This window comes from Meriones unguiculatus, chromosome 18 (genome assembly GCF_030254825.1).
Source record: "Meriones unguiculatus strain TT.TT164.6M chromosome 18, Bangor_MerUng_6.1, whole genome shotgun sequence".
In the NCBI taxonomy this organism is placed as follows: Eukaryota; Metazoa; Chordata; class Mammalia; order Rodentia; family Muridae; genus Meriones; species Meriones unguiculatus.
In genome coordinates, this window is record NC_083365.1 from 68,150,661 (window position 1) to 68,167,788 (window position 17,128).

Consider the following 17,128-nt stretch of genomic DNA (forward strand, 5'->3'; position numbering starts at 1 on the left):
CGGGAGCAGCATAAACTTCACAGGAAGCTTCTGTAATAACGTCCTTTATCTCTCACTCAGAAGTCTTACGTCCTCAGCCATCACACCAGAAGCAGGAGGAGAACTGCTGATCAGCCTGCAGCAGGGTAACATCCTAAACACTAAGCAGATGTGAGAGGCACTTAGCAGTCACATTATTGATTTTTAACATTACAACTAAAATTTTCCCTTTGGAGATTATTTCTTTGCTATATTTTCTTCCAAATTTAATAACTGACTTAAAATGTAGGAACAATGTGATTATTTCTTTTTTTCCATATTTCTATATTGTACCTGAGAGAAATATAATGGATGGTTGTTCCATCAGCTCTGAGTTTTGAAGAGACAAAGAGAGAGAGGTACAGAGAGACAGAATTAAAAGAAAAAAAGAGATTTTTGCAGCCTTGCCAAAATCAACCTTTCATTAGAAAAATATTTGCTTGTTGTACAATAATATATTTTAACAGTCTAAATTTTAGTTCTTTAAAGACTAATGGTACTGCATTTTCCACATGGATATATAGTCTTTTATAGAAACCCTGTGCCTTTAAATATTCATCTGTGTGTGTGTGTGTGTGTGTGTGTGTGTGTGTAGTGTGCCAATGTGTGTATGTGTATTTGCCATGGCACATATGGAGGTCAGAGGACAACTTTCAGAGGTTTGTTCTCTTCTTTCATTAAGTGTGTCCTAGACATTAAACTCAGGTCACCAGGCTTCTTTGGTATGTCCTTTTACCAGCTGAGCCACCTTAAGAACCCAGAAATTGTCTACTGTTAGAGGTCTCTTGGTATTTGTCTGATTACATATCAGTTTAAATGCTTAGCTAGCTTCCTTGTACATCCTAGACCACCAAGGAATGGGACTGTCCATAGTGGGTGGAGCTGGATCCTTCTATGTCAACTAACAATGGAGATAATTTCCCAAAGACATCAACGGAATTCCCTAACTGAGGTTCTTCTCTCTGGTGATTTCTAGATTGTGTCAAGTTGGCGATTAGAGTTAACTAGGACAAGCAGCCTCCATCTGCCAAAGCCAGAACATATTTATAGAATAATCATGCTTCAACGTGTGCTAACCAGCTTAGAGATACTAACGAAGGTCGCTGGCTTCTGGGAAGGGAGCTCTCCTTCGTTGACATAGGCAGAGCATGCCTCTTGGGGAAAGACAGCTTCTGACTTGGACATTAAGTGTGGGAATTTCACCGGGAAACTGGAGGCAGAGAAGTTAAGAGCCATGTCTGGCAGGAGGCAGAGGAAGAGACTGTAAGAAGAAGACTTACCAGAATAAAAGCCAAACCATTCGTGACAATGGTGAGGCATGCCCTGGAGAGACCAAAGTTTTGATTTGAGAGAAAATTTAAAGTATGGAGTTATCTAAACAAAACAGAAAACAGAGAGGTGGTTCAGAGGATAAAAGCACTTGGTGCTAAGCCTCATGATTCAAGTTCCATCACTAGGCTAACACGGTAGGAGAGCCACAAATCCTGCATGTTGTCCTCTGACCTCCACACAAGCACTGTGGTGCCTGCATCCCACCTCAGAACATGCATAAATGAATGCATATAAGAACATTTTTTCAATGATTTAAAAACAGATCGTCTCTTTGATCCAGCTCTACAGTGTATGAGTCCCCGAAGGGCCCTGTGTCCCACTACAGGGACGCTGCCTGTTGCAATAAACGCCCATGCTTATTGTTGCACTATCCACAACAGCAGGGAGATGGAACCAGCCTAGATGGCTGGACTAGCTACTTTTCTGTTGCTGTGATAAAATGTCACGACCAAAAGCAACTTAAGGAACAGTCTTATCGCATATGGTTACATGGGGTTAGGTGTTCTAAGAGGCCAGAGGTCCACAATGGCAGGGAAGGCAGTGTGGTAGGAACAGGAAGCTAGAAATCACATCTCAACAGTACCGTGGAAGCAGAGAGCAAACTGGAAATGGGGTGACTCTATAACCTTCACCACCTACCTGCAGTGATGTGCTTTCTCCATCAAGGCTGTACCTACTGGAGATTCCATAACTTCCCAAACAGCATCACCAACTGGCCACCAAGTTGGGCCCTGAGCCTATGGAGGACATTTCACATTCAAGCCGCTACAGGGATTATCAATGGATACACAATGACTTTTATTCAGTTGTGAAGAAAAATAAAATTTGCAGGGAAATAGGTGCCTCTGGAAAGTGCTGTATCAAGTGAGATGTCTCAGACTACGAAAGACAAACACTGCCTGTTCTCTCATCCATAGATCCTAGCTTTCAATATTTACATGTATGTTTATGAGAAAGTGACTGTAGCCTAGGAAACTAGACAGGAGACCCAAAGGGAGGAAAAGAGTGCTGAGAAAGAAAGATGAGGAAACAGCTGAGAAGAGGCTGCTGGGAGTGGGAGGGTGTGAGGGGCACAGGGCCACTGCAGAAAAGGAAAATAAACAAAAAGAGATTTTGTTGAATATACCACAATGAAACCTAGTACTTTGGCTTTTGTTTCATTTTTTTTCCTTTTTTTAAAATTTTTATTAATTACACTTTATTCACTTTGTAGCCCCCCCCATAAACCTCTCCCTCCTCCCCTCCCAATTCCACCTTTCCTCCCCCGTCTCCACGAATGCCCCTCCCCAAGTCCACTGACAGGGGAGGTCTTCCTCTCCTTCCTTCTGATCCTAGTCTATCAGATCTCGTCAGGAATGGCTGCACTGTCTTCCTCTGTGGTTTTTGTTTCATTTTTAATGTGTGTGTGTGTGTGTGTGTTTATCAACATACGTATGTATGTAGGTGCCCACAGAAGCCAGAAGAGTGTGTTGGATCCCCTGGAGTTTGCGTTACAGGCATCTGTGAGCCTCCGAACACCGGTTCTGGGACCTGAACTCTGGTCCTCTGCAACTATGGCAAATGCTCTTAACCAGGGAGTTGTCCCCAGCCCTAAAGCCTAATACGCTGTACACTAATAACAAATTAATAAAAGGGATACAAAGAAACAGTACGGAGAACATGTCCACCACTTTTATTCATCTGGGTCTTTCATCTCTCCAGGCCTCCCATGTCTCCTGTTATGATCTTTCATGCTGTTATTAAAAAACATTCATTGTTCGGTATCGTTGCTCTGTGTGTTCTTCCAGATGATTCTTAATATTATTTTATCAGACCCTCTTCCCGTTTCATCAGCTCTCAGACATTAACTACTTAAAGAAGCTGCTCCTGAGCTGTGCTTCTGCCCCAGACAGCAATCATTGTGGGTCGGAGGTGGGGTGAGAGGGTGACGTCACAGACAGACTCAGGCAGGGTAACTGGAGGAGGGGGACAGAGTGGTGGGGGTGGGATGGGACAGAAAGGACAACTGTTTATGCCTCCGCACTAGATGGTGAGCTCCCAGTGGATGTGACCAGGGCTCTCCTTGGTGCTGCCCGGAGGCCTGGCTGACTCTAAGCTTACCAGAAAGGACAGAAGGAAGAGAGGGACATGGGGAGAGAAAGAAAGAAGTGAGGCAGAAAGAAGGGGACCTTTCGTCAATGAAGCCAGAGACTATTTCTGGGTGTTACAGGGCAGCAGTGCAGACTTGTGGCCTTAGGGCCTGAGAAAAATGTCTCTGGGGGTACGGAGCCAAAAGGAGTAAATAACCATAAAGAGAGAAGGGAGGAGGGGTGAGACTGCAGCACTTACAAACATGCACAAGGCCCTGGGTTCCGTTTCCAGCACCACAGAAACTTGGCATGGTGGCCAACACCTGTAATCCCAGCATCATTCAGGACGGGAAGAGGGGTTGCCAGTTCAAGGTCATCCTCAGCTAGTGAGTTCAAAGCCAGACTGGGCTATGAGACTCTGCCTTGGGGGAGGAGGGGGAAGATTTAGAATACAGAATTATTTTTAATGTCTTATTTTATTTTAACGTTTATCATGTAAAAGAGACTCTTGGCAGGGCTGAGACCCAGTCCTGTGATGTGGTTGATGCAGCGTCTCCCTGAGATTCACTGGGTCTCGACCTTGCCTACACGGGTTACCTGGAGCGCTGGCTGAAAGACAAACTCTGACCGCCCCCCCCCACATGTGTTAGCTCTGTGCTGGGGACCAGGCGTTTCTACTTCTAACAAGCAGGCAGGGGCTCTTGCTGGTCAGGAACGCGCTGTGACTACGGTTCTAGGGTAGTGTTTGGAACCGTTCGCTTTCTGCTTCCATTGTACGACTTTATTCACCCTCAGAGGATGGCACTGTGCAAACACTCCATGCCAACCACTGGGCTAACTAAAACCCCGTGGAAAACACGGTGCTAAGTAGTCGGTGTCAGTCACTGTGCTAAGTATCCCATGGACGTTGCTGTGCCAAGTAGCCCAGATCAATCACTTACTTTTCACAACTTTATGGGGTGCCTATTGTCCTTTGACAATTTCGGACATGTCTTCCATTCTGGTTATTTTCATACATTCCAGTCTCTTCCCTATCACTTCCCTCCCACTTCCCCCTCCTTACAAGTTTCTTTTTCTTTTTTTCTTAAAGATTTGTTTTCTTTATTTATTACATATACAGTGCTCTTCCTGCACACCAGCAGAGGGCCTCAGATCTCCTAGATAGTTATGAGCCACCATGTGGTTGCTAGGAATTGAGCTCAGGACATCTGGAGAAACAGCCAGTGCCTCTGAGACACTTCTCCAGCTCAGTAAGAATCTTTTCCGTATTCGCTTTGTTTTGTTTCTGTGATACACTGTGTTGGAAAGGGGCTGTCTCTGCTTCCATGGCTTTGGATCTGTACGTAAGAGCCTGGCAACCTCAGTGCTGACTACAAAACTGAAGAGAATAAGTGGCTGCTCCTCTCCAAAAACACACCAGTAGCCCATAGTTCAGCAGAGAGAAGTATTGCCCCCTGGGACCCTTCCCTACTCATGACTGACTGTTGACAGCCCCGATACAGTGCATGACATGCAGCCACAGCTGCTGTGAGGTCACATCTGCACTGGCTGTGCCATTCCCAGAAGACAGCACCTCATAGCCCTTCTCCAAATCTTCTAGCATTTACTTTTTTTTCTGTCCCCTCTTTCATGCTATTCCCCGAGCCTTAGGGGGTGGTAGAAATGCCTTGTTTAGAGCTGAACACTCAGTGGCCACTTAATTCCAGTACCTTGAACAAACATGTGCCTCTGTACTCACTTCTTCACTTCCATCAGAAACAAAGAATCCCCTTGCTGTGGTCCCTCTTCACCTAGACAACAGCTCCCCTCCCCCTGCTGGAAAAGTACATTCTAGGAAGTCAGAGTTATGAAATCCACCATGATATCTGGAAAGAAGCTTCAAACAAAAGAGCATAAGATGAAGGTGTCATGTGAGCCTCATTCTAGTCTCTCGGTCTCCTGAGCTATCTTGCCATCCTCTGCCTGTGGCCTTAAGGTAGTCTTCTCCCTTCAAAACTCTCACCTTGCCTTCATCAAGGTTTCAAAACTATACATGGAAACTAAACAAAAGAATAACTATGTCCACACAAAAACTACACCTTTTGACTACAATACCGTTACTTATGATTACCTAAGTACCAAAACTTGAAGCCTACCTTCCCAAACTATACCTTGTGGTATATCTTAGCCAGACACCTCCACCTCTATCATATCTATTACATTGGAGATGAATGTAGGATTGGTTCTTAAAATGCTTTACATGTATTTGCTCTCCCTTTCTCCCTCCCTCCCCCCATGTGTGTGCCTGTGCCACAGAGCACCTGTGGAGATCAGAAGACAACTTACAGGGGTCAGTTCTTTCCTTCTGTCATGTAGGTCCAAGGGTTGAACTCAGGTCATCAGGGTTGACGGCAAGTGTCCATAATCATTGAACCATTTCAGCAGCCCTTAAATGTGCTCTGTATCTTCTGTTCACATATTTCAGTTTACTTACTTTACATCTCAAGGGTGCCCCTCCCTCCTCTCCCCAGACCTCCTTTTTCCTCTTCTCCTCTCCCTTTCCCCAGAAAAGAGGAGCCCCCCCATATCAACTATTTTAAACATATTTGTTCCATTACCTTTTATGATGAAATTTAGTGGTTCAAAATATACTCTCATCCTCTGAGGATAAATGACTGTCATTGATACTCAACCATCCAGAAGCTTTTTTCCTCAGTCTGAGGAAACAGTTCTCAGTGTGGTACAGGGTCCCAGCCTCCTCACTGCTGTGGTTTTGGCTAAGTTTAAAGGTAGGAGGAAATCATTCATCCACATAAGCACCAGGCCTATCTCCAACCCACTACCAATGTAATGTTCATGATCAGATGGAGAGAGCAAACAGTCCAGGAAACATCTAAGCATAATTGCCATTTGTTTTTCCTACTGTGTGGGTGTTGGAGCTAATTTGTTTGCAGGAATGTGGGGAGAGATAGTGCTTTAGAGTAATTGTTCCTCCTCCTCCTGTCTCCCAGTTTTAATTAGCAGAACAGCTCCGTCTCCCCAGCTGCCTTGTTTCATATATCCAAAGGTCATTTTTAAAAATTTTTCTTGCATTCAAATGCAGCTTTTAAATACGCCTGTTTCTCACTAAGATCAACAATAGCCAAGAACCGAAGATTGTTCAGAATCAGTAATGGTAATAAGGTGTGGGGCAAGTGGACAGTGCCACAGGAGAAAGCAGCCTGCACCTAGAGCAAGGTGGATACATGTCCAAACCCCACATCTCACTTCTGAGACCGGCAGGAAGAAGGATCACACACACCCCACCCCGTCCTGTGCCTGCGTGCTCTGAGCTCGTATAGACTCTACCCCCTACCTTGGCACCTGGAATTCCTCTCCATGCAAATAAAGGACCTCCCACATCTCAGCCCCAACTGATGCTATGAGTCCACCCTGGAAATCCCTTCCTACTCCTCAAGGTTCATATAGCTCTTGCTCACCCCGGAATAAATTGCTTAAGCTGTTTCATCAACGTCTAAGAGCTGCTGTGTCACTGGGAGAGCATGAGCTAAAAGGTGTTCACACTTGAAGAGCTGTTTTGGAGAAGACTTTTTCTCTCCTAGCATTCACCCTGAGACCTGCCCACCCTGCTAGGCTGGGTTTCTTTCCTTCTTTCCTTCCTTCCTTCCACTGATGCCTGTACTGTCCGAAGAGAAGAAACAGACCTTGGGTTGCAGAAAAAATGGGAGGGAATTCTGGGAAGCTCTCCTAAGCATGAGGGCCAATGCTAGCTCAGCCCACACTCAGGACCATTGGAGCAACCTGAGGCCGAAACACTTCTCTTTTTTTTAATTTTTATTTATTTTACTGTATCTGTATGGTTGTTTTGCCTGCATGTTTACATACGCACCATGTGCATGTCTCATGCCCGTGGAGGTCAGAAGAGAGCATTAGAGCCCTGTATCCCACACCTTTATAATCAAGTTTTTAATTTATTTGTATGTAATTTTAAACTTTATAGAACTGGGGTTACTTATAGCTGTGAGCGAGCATGTGGGCTCTGGAACTCAAACGCAGGTCCCCTACATCAGCATCAAATGCCCTTAATTGATAAGCCATTTCTCCATCTCATGCTCTGATGCTTCTCACACAACTCCCTGTTCTATGGAGAGGGATGCTGTGATGGTTTGAATAAAAAATGTCCCTCATAAGCTCATGTGCATGAATGGCTGTTCCCCAGTTTGTACTGTTCAGGAAGATTTTGGAACCTTTAGGAGGCTGAGCCTTTCCAGTGGAATTATGTCACTAAGGGTGGACTTAGAATGTTTACAGCCTAGGCCTACTTCCTATCCTCTCCCTTCCTGCATCCCACATGGAGTTGAAATAGGATCACTCTGCTTCCTGCCCGGACACACACACACTCCTGCTGCCAAGCCTCTTTCTTCATGATGGATTGTATCTTCCTGAGAACTGTAAGCCAAAATAAACCCTTTCTTCCCAAAGTTGCCTTCATCGAGGTATTCTAGCACATCACCAGGAGAGTAGCTAATACAGATGCTTACCTCCTTTGACAGGGACCAACTGCCTTATTTCACCCTGTCCCCAATTAGACCCAACAAGAGAGGCTGAGAGGTGGCACCGGCAGTAAAGTGCTTCTCCTGCAAGATGGAAGGTCTTGAGTTTGGCCCAGGAATCCATGTAGAAGAGCAGAGTGTCTTTAGTTACTTTTCCTTTGCTGTGATAACACCCCCCAAAAAAAATTCATAAGAGAGTTTATTTTTGGTTCACAATCAAGATGATGAAGAAACAATAACAGGAACTGGAGGCAGCTGGTCACACTGCATCTGGTCACAAGGAAAAGAATGACGAATGTTTACATTCAGCTTGCTTTCTCCTTTTAATACAATCCAGGATCCCAGCCTAGGGAATGGTGTCACCCACAGTGGAGAGGTGCCTCTATCTCAACCTAATCAAGATACCCTGCAAGTATGCTCAGGACCCCATCTCCCAGGTGATTCCAGAGCTCATCAAATTGACAACTGAGATTAACACTGGTTATGGTGCCACATGATTTTTTTCCCCAGGGCTGAGAAGGTGATAGGTGAATCCCTGGGGCTTGCTAGCCTAGCCAAACTGTCAGCCTAGCCAAACTGGAGAGTTCTAGGCTACAGAGAGACCCTGTTGCAAAAAAAAGGTGATTGGTGCTAAAGGAATGACAGCCAGAGTTGTCCTCTCACCTCCACACGCATACTCTTACATACATGAATATACATATCCAAAGAGAGAAAAGTGAAGGACTCTTTGCCCTCTTCCTCCTTTTCCCTCCATTCTCATTCCTTCCTGTCCTGCTTTCCTTTTAGGTCGCTAGTGTTGACACCAAGAAAGATTCTTAAAAGATTGAAGAATTTCTCACCCTGGCTGCTGGGAAAGCTGTAAAAAGCAACCTCCACCTATGACCCCTTCTGTAATCACAAAGCCTTCTAGGAGTGGCCAAGCTGTTGTAACACAGAGTATAAAGACCAGACCTTTCACTCCAATGTAAGAAGATCCTGGAGGAACATCCCATTTCAGGATGTCCTCAGACTTCCGCTGAAATGGTGTCAGAGCTCAGCTTCTTCCTTGGCTCAAACCTTCCTTCACTCCCTGTAGCTGATTTCCACCATTAATTAATCTCAACACATGTACGTGAGCTACAACAGACATAAGAAAGGCTGGGTTTGGAGAGCTAGGTGAGTGGTTAAAAACACTTGCTGCCCTTGCAGACTGGAGTTTGGTTCTTAGCATCTGTGTTAGAAAGCTCACAATCGCTTTTAGCTCTAGCTCCAGGAGCTCCATTGCCCTCTTCTGGCCTCTTTAGGCATACACATAGGTAGATGCACATGCAAATAAATATAAACAATTTTAAATATTAGCAAAAACACACATTAACAGGATAATTGCAGTATAAGACTGTGGCTACTGAGGTGTCATGATTTTCATTCAAATATCACACTCATAGAAAGACATGTGAGCATGCATCAAGGCCAAACTGGCCTAATCACATGGCCAAGGAGCAAAAAAGAAAGAAAATGACCAGGGTCCCACAGTCTTTTCAACTGGTACGTCCTAATAACCTAGTAACTTCTGCTGCTCTGGAGAGATGGACAGAGGGCTTGCAGCTAAGAGCACTTTGTGCTCTTGCAGAGGACTTGAGTTCAGTTTCCAGCACTCATATAGGTTGCTTTATAGTCATCTGTAGCTCCAGCTCCATGGGGATCTGACTCTCTTCTCTGCCCTGTGTGGGTACCCACTCATTGGAACACGGTCCAAGAATGGAGTCATATACGGTGAACTCTGAGTGTTTGTGAGAAAGAACAAGAGTCTTGTGAACTCTGTCTTCAAAACCATGAAGCTGTTCTCGGATTGTGCTCTGTGCCCTTCCCAGGTGTGGTGAATAGGCTTTCACTTTAGCTTATTCATTACAGCTGGCTATTGTTGTTTGTTTATATACCTCCACGGAAAAACATGTTTTTGCCACATGTGGCTTGCCTGCCACATTAGGCTTATCCTTGTGGTTGTACGCTTTACTCATGTGACTCTTAACCCTCAGAGCACAAACTGTCTGATGCTCTGAGTAAAGTTGGCATGAGACTTTAGTCTGCCTCATTTTTAGACTCCACTCTCCCAGGCTCACACCACCAACTAGAGTGGCAAACAGCTGTGCACAGACAGACACACAGATATACAAATAAATAAAGAAATAGTAAATTAAACCTTAAGAAAAAAAAAAAAACATTTCTCCTAAAGGCTCCACCACTGCCCAGCAACTCCATAGACATTTTTTTTTTGGGGGGAGGGATGCATTCAAGATCCATAGCATGGCAGAAGACAGTCACAACTGGACCAATGGGGAGTAAAGAGAGCCTGGACAAAGAAGAAGCATTGTGATAGAATTACACAATTAACTGCAATCACCAAATATTTGATTCTGCTGTTTTGGAACTATGGAAGGTAAAGGTGTAGTGGGAGAGCCAGGATCTGCAGCTGTAGAAGCTTCCATACTTCTGTCACTGAGTGCCTCCAGAAAGGTGCTGTTGTCCCAAGTGCTCTGATTCCTTCTCCATTGCCTTTCCATCATCTCATGGGGGAGGGAGGGTGAACTGATCTTTATAAAGAGTCCATACTACCGGTACTGATTAGTTGTAGCTGTAAACTTGAAGCAGTCTAGAATCATGTGGGAAGGGACTCTTGATGAGGAATTATCTAGATCAGATTGAGAATGTCTGTGGGGGCATTGTTTGATTAATCGAGGTGCGAAGACTCAGCGCATTGTCTGCGGCACCATTGTCTATGCAGCAGGTCCTGAACAATGTAAGAGGGGGAGGCCGGCTGAGAGCAAGGAAGAACACGCTTACTGTTTGCCCCAGACTGTGGACCAGCTTATCTACCTAACCTCACACACGCGAGGCAAACGTTCTGTACTGCCTGGATTCCAAACTACCTCCCAGTTGAAATCTAGGTCTCAATGATCAAAAGCCAGCAACTCTGACCTCGTTAGCATGGTACTGTCATTCCTTGTCTGCATGGTGGAGAGGCTGAAACCTGGCCGCTGCCCAGACCACAAGGCCCCGTCCTTCAGCAGTTGCCACCTGGTGCTGACAGCCTAGACACGTGGCTCTTAGCTATCAGAATGTGCCACTCAAACACTGTAGAACATATTTTCCCCCAGCCAGCCCACAAAGTTTCTCTAAAATAGATAGATCCTATATGGACACACTATATGACAGAGAGTTGCCTAGGAGACAAACCTCTGGGGCGATGAGGTGTGAAAACCTACCCCAAACTAGCATGATTCTGTGGGTGGAGGTCTCTGGCTGAGTAAAAAGGAGAAGGCAAAGTGAGCACCAGTAACTCGCCGTCTCTGCTTTCTGACTGAACGTACAGTGTGGCCAGCTGCCTCGAACGCCCGCCACGCCTTCCACAGGAGGGTGGCCTGTGTCTACTAGGTCTGGGCTAGAGGCTACTCCACCGCATCCTCTTGCAGCAGCCTCTTTCTCTCTCCATAGCTGGCTGGGTACTATCTGGATAGGAAATGGCACATACCCTACTTAGCATCCTCCTGTGAGGCTGTAATCTCTTCTTCTGGGGATATTTACCAGCCCTAGGCTACTGTGGGCCCTAAGCAATCAGGGTCTACAGGTGGCAATCATACGGTGGATACACAGTAATTAAAGAGATGAATGATGCTCCCTTCCTCCCTGTCTGGGAAGCAGAGACAACCTCGCTATAAGCATGTACCACAGGCTGCTTGCCAACCACATGGCACTGGACCTCCTCTTTCAACCCTCAAAGGGGGAATCACGGCTTAGCTTCTAATTCATAGGCCTGAATTCTCCACAGAGCCCTTGCCATGCTGCTGTGTGTCCATGACAATATGTCTCTTAATAAATCCACCTGAGTATCGCTTGGAACTCCTATTTGGGACCTTACAGTATCTTCAAACTGTGAGCCCCAAAGCCCTCCTTGCTTCCTTGAGTAGTTTTGCCTTGTGTCTTTTCACAGCCATGAAGAAGTATTTTTATATATCTTGTCACCCACCCCACCTGTGCCATGAATGTCCATGGGTTCTTAGTCTTTTTTTTTCCCCCTCCAGAATGGGCTTTTACTAGGCAGCCCAGGCTAGCCTCAACTCACAGGTCTGCCTTAGCCTCCAGAGCAGCTGGAGCTCCAGGCTGGAGTCACCACTGATTTATCTGTTTTTATGTCTGGAGTCTGTATGCCGGCCTCTGCCATGAAAAACAGATACTTTAAGAGTTGAACAAAAAAATGAAAAAACAAACAAAAACTGGAGTAAAACTCTGAGTACTCCCAACTCTTATCACCAAAAGGCATTAGAAAGAGTATTTTCATCCCAGGCCAGTGAGATGGATCAGCTGGTAAAGTCTGTGCACTGGAGTGTGATCGCTGGAAAGCACGTAAAGGTGGAAAGGGAACTGACTCTTCTACCCTCCACACGGCAGCATGTGCCCACAGCCCCGTGCTACGGAGAGCGGAGACAGGGAGGCCACTGGGGCTTGCTGCCACTCTGCCTCCAAGTTCAGTGAGAGACCCTGTCTCAAGGTAGTAAGGCAGAGAGCCAACCAGCACCAACTAAGGCCGACAACCTACATTCTGTCCCTGGGATCCACATGCTAGGAGAGAACTGACTTCCTCTAGTTGTCCTCTGGCCTCCACATGCATGGGTTTGCGCACGTGCGCACACACGCACGCACACGCGCGCGCGCGCGCGCGCGCGCACACACACACACACACACACACACACACACACACACACAAGCACCTCCATCTCCACCGTGCTTGGAAGAGCCTGTTCCTTGCCTGCTCCAGCTCTAAAGTGTACAAGGCATGCCGTGTGTCCCCATCCACCTATTCAAGGCCAGGCATACCATTTCTTCAAATCTCTCTGGCAGCTTACCTTTTATTCTGATCTTGACTTAGTTACTTGTGTGTGTGTGTGTGTGTGTGGGGGGGTTATATATGTGTAGAGGTCAGAGGACAACTGTGGGAGCTGGTTCTCCTTCCACCATGTGGGTGGATCAGGAATCAAATTCTGGTGCTCAGGCTTGGCAGCAAATGCCTTTATCCAGACATCTGGGGGACCCCTTACTCTGACCTTTTAGCCTCATAAAAATACTGACATTGCAGTGTGTCCATGTGAACAGTCCAAGATTACCATCCAATCTCAAAACCGTTATTTGGTTTTGTACATCACAGAGATCAGGATGGTCTTGAACTCGTGATGCTCCTGCACCCTCAGGCTCTTCTCAGATGCTCAAATATATGCTATGAGAATGATGCCAAGGGCAGTGCTCCTGTGGTGTCTGGTCTGCTCTCAGCAGCTCCACAGCATCAGTTTTGTCCTGTCTCCCACACAGCTCTGCCTCTTGTGGTTTTCCCTGCCTGTATCTTTGGATGCAGCCAGCATTCTTCTATAGGAAGAACGGAGAACAAAGGCCACCTCAGGTAGCTTTTAGTCAGAGTCTGGGGTGAATTCAGGTCTGAATCTGGGCCAGGGCCCTTACTAGCTGTCATGGCCTCTTCTGTTTTTGCTAACTCCTTACTAACACTAGGATGAGACCATGCTTCTCAAGTTTGCTCTTGCTTGGCGAAGTGCTTAGTTCAAGAAACTCAGGTGTGGGGTACTGGAGAAATGGCTCAGAGGATAAGAGCACTGATTGCTCTTCCCAAAGGTCCTGAGTTCAATTCCCAGCAACCACATGGTGGCTCACAACCATCTAAACATGAAATCTGGTTCCCTCTTCTGGCGTGCAGGTGTACATGCTAACACACATTGCATAAGTAATAAATAAATCTTTAAAAAAAAAAAAAAAAGAAACTCAGGTGTGGTGGTGCATGCCACTGCTCTAGTGCTCTTGAGTGATGCAGGAAGATCAGGGAGGCTCAAGTTCATACTTAGCACAGATCTGTCTCGCCAAGCGCTCTGAGAATGTGGGCCTGGCAAAAGGCCACTCTGGTCTCCCAATGCTTTGTACCTCCCCACAAAGACAAATAAAAGCTCTACTACTCCAGGTTCAAGTTGCCTGTGCCAACTCAGCAGGTCCTGTCAAGGTAGCTGCCCTTTCTGGTTTGGGCACATCTCAGAGGCCCTCTGCTGGCCACATAGGGGAACTATGGAAAACTGTGCACAAGCACTTGCAATGTGCCAGTGCTTATGTTCAGATCAGAGGATAATTTGTAGGACTTGGGCCTCTCCTGCCCTGTTCTGGGGATCAAGCTCCAGTCATCAGGCTTGGCTACGAATGTCTTCACCCACTGAACTATCCTGATCGCATGATCTCCCCAAAGGCTTTTAGCTACTTACTGGCCTAAAGCACCCTAAAGCCTACTTAATGGTGTGAGGACCAGGACCTTTTCTGTTTGGCTGCTGATCTTGACAGCTTTGGTCTCTGTGAGCTCACAGCTTGATCACATACGTGATCCTTGGGGCTATTGTTCCTTCCTCCCTTCCTATGGATGAAGAAACAACCGAGGGAAAGTTACTTCAACTTCTCACTATAAGCTCTTCCACGATCCAGAAACTGTCCTGGAAGCTCTGATACTCTCTGCTCTGCCCTTCTCCAGATGACCCTCACGGAGGCAGAACAATGGCAACAATCCCACTCTTAGGGCCTTTGAAGCCTACAGATCTGGAGCAGGCTCTTCCAGGCTGGGCTGCCTTATGTCCTTTGATGTGTACTTGCACTACATGTTTCAAAACCTGACTGCTTAAAAGTAACTCTTTTCCCTGAGCTCAGGAGTAGGAAGCTGCAGCCCTAGAGAGCGGAGATGCAGGCAGCAACCAGGCTATTTCACATACAGCAGAGGCAGACACAGAAAGCAAACCATAAGCGCTCCATCTTTGGGTTCTTAGGATGAACAAGAAGCCAGAGTGATAAAAAAGGAAACTGAGGCTGCGGATGTGGCTCAGTGAGTAGAGTGCTTGCCTAGCATGCACAAAGACCTGAGTTCATTCACCAGTACTGTGTAATAGCTACAGGGTGCATGCTTGTAATCCCAGCATTCCAGAAATAGAGGCAGGAGGACCAGAAGTTCAAGATCCTCCACAACTACACAGAATTTGGAGTCTGCCTGGATTACATGAGATCCTAAAGTAAAAATAATAAATAGAGAATTGGAAAAACAATGTTTTGAGATTCTCAGGCAGCCCAGGCTGGCCTCAAACTTGCAGAGGATGTAGCAGAGGATGGCCCTGAACTCCAGAACCAGCTTGGAAAATACTCAGCAAAGAAGGTGGGTGGCTATGTCTGTCTCTAGCATGATGTCAAGCACAGCTGCTGCCTGGATGCTCAGCCAACAGAACCGTCCCCAAGCCTAAGAACTGGAAGAGGTGGCTCTCCTTGCTCTCCTCAATCTGTTTCTGAATTTGTTGAGCAGATGTATCTGCCTGCTTCAGACTAGGCCATAGGCTGTTTGCTTCTCTGATGGGAGGTGTGCGACTATACCTGGCAGGAACAACTGAAGGAAGGAAAGGTTTACTGTAGCTCACAGGTGGACAGTCCATCACGGTGGCGAGGCATGGGGCACCTGCTCACACAGCATCACAGCGAGGAGGCAGAGGTGTGGCTGCTGGTGCACTGCAGGACCCCAGCCCACAGAACAGCCAGAGCGGCTCTTCCCTCCTCAGGTAAGCCTTTCTGGAAACATCCTGTGATGTTAAATCCCATCAAGTTGACTGTTCCTCCTAACCATCACAGGAGGTGAGCTCAGCAGCCCTTCAGGACTCGAACAGTATTGTTTCCTGGAAACAATAGATGCTGCACAGCAACAGCCTTGCCCCACACACTGACAGGCGTGGATGCTGAATTGGGAGGACTTCCCTCCAAAGGGCACGTGGCCAAGAAAAATGTTTTATCTCCTGGGTGGATACCAACCACAGACTGAATGGGGCACTGTTAATGATCCCAGGCTGCTGATAGCAGGCTTCCCACACAAGGCACTCAAACAAAGGCACAGCTGCTGCCCTCTGGCAAGCCTGCGCATCTGCCTCCTGATGATCCTGATCGCTGGTGGATGACTTCATGTATTTAATAGCATTTCCGGTGCTGGCCTTTCAACTGGCCAAGACCACAGCACAGTGCCAGGTACTCATGCTCATGATGTGAGCACACAGGAGGCACAGGCACAGATGTGAGCGCGAGGCTACCCTGGTCTACACAGTGAGCAACGGGTAGAGCTGCAGACAGTCACTGTCAAACTTAATCAGAGTGGGCAAGATTCAACAGTTACACATGGAGATTCAGAACTTTACAAACAGCTGCACGAGAATCACTCAAGCAGGTTCCCTGGCCCATCAGTGGTAGACTAAAGCTCCCAGGGAAAAGGCAGGGCAACATCACTGCCTCAGTAAGGAGAAATGTACTCACATACACACAAGAAAAACTAACAAACCTCTGAGAACATAATTATTAAATGCCAGGGGTTATGAACCCAGGAAGGTAAGTAGTCAAAATTTAGTGGTACCTGGCAATTTTGGATTTCAATGACTGACAACAAAATACAACTTTGTAGTTAGGTGCTACACAGGACACTCTGGAGTACAAGGACTCCTCTAAGATCTGACTGAACCTGAACCACTGTTTAATTTGACCCCTGTTGACTTGCAATGGTCTTCATTTACAGATCTCACAGGAAGTCAACTCTGACCCAGTGCCAAGCACTGTCAGGAGAAAGTCTCAGTGCATTGAGACACAGGGTGGTCTCCTGCACCCTGAGCTGGAGAAGGGCCACCTCAAGTTGTGTTGCTATGAATCTAAATGAGCATTCCCTTTTTCTCATTTTCATGTGTATGCATGTGAACAGAGATCTGAGGCTGACAATTAATGCTGAGTGTTCTTCCACATAACTGACACGAGGTCTTTCAAACTCGGGGCCTATCACTAATGCTACCTGTAATCATAGGTGGGCTGTTGTGTCCACCTGTCACATACGTGTACCAGAAATCTTAGGACCTGGTGTGGCAAATGTTTTATATGTGCTTTGTGTCCCTTCAGTTTTTAAATAATGGCTTTGTTAGCCAGGCAAGGAGGTGCATGCTTTTAATTTAATCCATGCATTTTTAGGCAGAGACAGGAGGGTACCTATGAGCTCAAGACTAGCCTGTTCTACTCAGTAAAATAAGGTCCAGAAAGCCTTTGCTAAGTTACTGCATGGTACTTCACTTTTCTTGTTGTTGTGAGTCAACAATGTCTAAC